Raw genomic sequence first — 3,424 nt, 5'->3', positions numbered from 1 at the left:
CACACACACACACACACACACACACACACACACACACACACACACACACACACACACACACACACACACACACACACACACACGTGCCTGACTGCAGACCAGCACTGGAAAACCTGGAAGTAGTTCCACTTGTGTCCAGTAGGTGGCAGCAGTGAATCGATGTTCGTTAAACAGTCAAATTTCTTCAGAATCTGTTACTTTTGTTTTGGGCTGAAAGCAGGAAGCCGGACGGAGTCACTCCACCATCTGGTGGAGTAAAGTGGAACTACAACGTGTCTTGGACTGCAGCTTGTTACTGGACCATCGTCGTCTGAAGTTTGTCACCATGTTTACTGATGAACAGGAACGATCACGTCAGCTGACTAAAACTGGACTTTTAAAACATGGAGCTCGGAGTCAACGTCCTCCTGGTAACGTGTCTGGTAACGTGTCTGGTCCTGGTAACGTGTCTGGTAACGTGTCTGGTAACGTGTCTGGTCCTGGTAACGTGTCTGGTCCTGGTAACGTGTCTGGTAACGTGTCTGGTCCTGGTAACGTGTCTGATCCTGATAACGTGTCTGGTAACGTGTCTGGTCCTGGTAACGTGTCCGATCCTGATAACGTGTCTGGTAACGTGTCTGATCCTGGTAACGTGTCTGATCCTGGTAACATGTCTGATCCTGGTAATGTGTCTGGTCCTGGTAACATGTCTGATCCTGGTAACATGTCTGATCCTGGTAACGTGTCTGATCCTGGTAACATGTCTGATCCTGGTAACGTGTCTGGTCCTGGTAACATGTCTGATCCTGGTAACGTGTCTGGTCCTGGTAACGTGTCCGGTCACGTGTCTGATCCTGGTAACGTGTCTGGTCCTGGTAACGTGTCCGGTCACGTGTCTGATCCTGGTAACGTGTCCGGTCCTGGTAACGTGTCCGGTCCTGGTAACGTGTCCGGTCCTGGTAACGTGTCTGATCCTGGTAACGTGTCTGGTCCTTGTAACGTGTCTGATCCTGGTAACGTGTCCGGTCCTGGTAACGTGTCTGATCCTGGTAACGTGTCTGATCCTGGTAACGTGTCCTTTCCTGGTAACATGTCTGGTCCTGATAACGTGTCTGGTCCTGATAACGTGTCTGATCCTGGTAATGTGTCTGGTCCTTGTAACGTGTCTGGTCCTGGTAACATGTCTGGTCCTGATAACGTGTCTGGTCCTGGTAACGTGTCTGATCCTGGTAACGTGTCCGGTCCTGGTAACGTGTCTGGTCCTGGTAAACGGTCACCCAGACAAACACTCATTAAACAGTTTGTTGAAGCTACACCGTTAGCGTAGCTAATGCTGTGACGTTAGCCTGATAGCAGTTAGCATCAATTCACCATGAGGGGACCCTAACCACCGTTAACGTGACTAAGAACCGTTAATGTGGTGGCGCCGGGACGACCACGACCACGACCACGCCGGCTCTAATGGATCATGCAGACTGAAGCGCTGCTCTCTAATATAGAGCAGGTATTGACTCCTCTAGAATTGATTTTCAGAGCCGTTCTGAAGTCTGCAGAGGAAAACAAGTGTTTCAGAGCACAGCGCCCCCCGGAGGTCGGGAGCAGCTCGTTACTGTAGAAGACTGTTTTAACGTGTGAGATTCTCACATTAAGTTCATTGATTAACATGAAGAGCATGAGGCGGTCCGTTAATCCCTTAATCTGATGAACGCAGACGTTTTGTCTTTGAGTTTCAGGTCCAGCAGATTAAACTCAACTAGTCTGAACTAGTTTCTCATTATTGGACTTTAAACGGCTTCCAGGTGGTTTCTGCTCAACTTCAAATTCCTGCTACCTAGACGGCCATGAGGTCACTCAGCAGTGATGTCATCCACCTGGAGGGTCATGAGGTCACTCAGCAGTGATGTCATCCACCTAGACGGTCATGAGGTCACTCAGCAGTGATGTCATCCACCTGGAGGGTCATGAGGTCACTCAGCAGTGATGTCATCCACCTGGAGGGTCATGAGGTCACTCAGCAGTGATGTCATCCACCTGGAGGACCATGACGGGGCAGAACCTTCTAGGGAAAAGAATGTGAATAGTTTGTGTTGCGGTGCGACGACGTGGAACAGAGAGAACACACACACACACACACACACACACACACACACACACACACACACACACACACACACACACACACACACACACACACACACACACACACACACACACAGTTTGGTGCTGGAGGGTCTTCAGGGTGTTTAAAGTGTAAAGTTGTGATTTCAGCATTTGGAGTTTTTTAATAGTTTCAGGACTTTTTGCCAAACGTGAGTGAAGGATGGATGATGGATGGATGATGGATGGATGGTGGATGGATGGATGGATGATGGATGGATGATGAGTGGAGGATGGATGGATGATGGATGGATGATGAGTGGAGGATGGATGATGGATGGATGATGGATGGATGATGGATGGATGATGGGTGGATATTCGATGTGCATCTAAAAATGAGAAAAGAAAAGTTGTGATAAAAACAGTAAAAGTTTTTCTTCCTTCACGTTTCCAGTGTTTTTGTAGTTTTATGAGTATTTTAAGGAGTTTTAACGTGGAACAGAAGGTCCAATATTTGCTGTTGTTTCTTTAAAGTCATGTTGAAATTCGATGGAGAGATAAAATAAAATTGTTTGAATTTGAATTTTAAACTAATCTAATAATCTTAATCCTCCTTTAATCCCTCTGATTCCTCCTGGATTGGTTTGTTATCTATTCATTGACTTATATGTCTTTATCATAAAAGTCTTTACAAGGCCTTTTTAGCAAAATCTGATCAAATTCCCTGAAATTGGACTCCAGATCAGATTAAATTCCTTTTGTTGGATTATTTTTGGGGGAAAACAACTATTTTCATTCAAAGATTAAATAAAATATCAGACAAATTGTTGTGAGATTGGAGAGAAGAGATCCGCATCTTTGGGATCAGAATTAATCCACAGATTGAGACGGATTATAAAGTACAACTTTCATGGTGTGAAAAAAAAATAGTAAATGGAAAAGTGTGATTTAATATGGATGATTTGTAATTTGTTATAAAATTGTGTAATAAATTAATTATTTTATAAAACTGAAAATTGTCTTTAATGTTTATTTCTCCTCATGAACTGGAAATCCCAAAGTAATCTGAGTATAAAGTTATTTAAAAAGTTCCTTCTCGACCACATCACAGTGGAGAGAATCTGCTGGTCGGAAAAATCATGAGACCCAATTTGAGTCCACCTGGTCCCCAATGATTAAATACAGCATGTAGCGCTGTGGGGGGGCGGGGGCTCCAGCCCGGGGCTCTGGGGACCGGCAGTGGTTGGGGCGTCGTGGCTTTGGTGGTTGGTGGCTCTGCGGGCTCGGGGGGGTCCTAGCGTCTATGCTGGGGGGCTGCGGCCTGGCCTGGGGAGTCCTGGCGGGTGTG

Source organism: Lipophrys pholis, assembly GCF_963383615.2.
Source record: "Lipophrys pholis genome assembly, contig: SCAFFOLD_111, whole genome shotgun sequence".
In the NCBI taxonomy this organism is placed as follows: domain Eukaryota; kingdom Metazoa; phylum Chordata; class Actinopteri; order Blenniiformes; family Blenniidae; genus Lipophrys; species Lipophrys pholis.
This window is presented reverse-complemented; position numbering follows the sequence as displayed.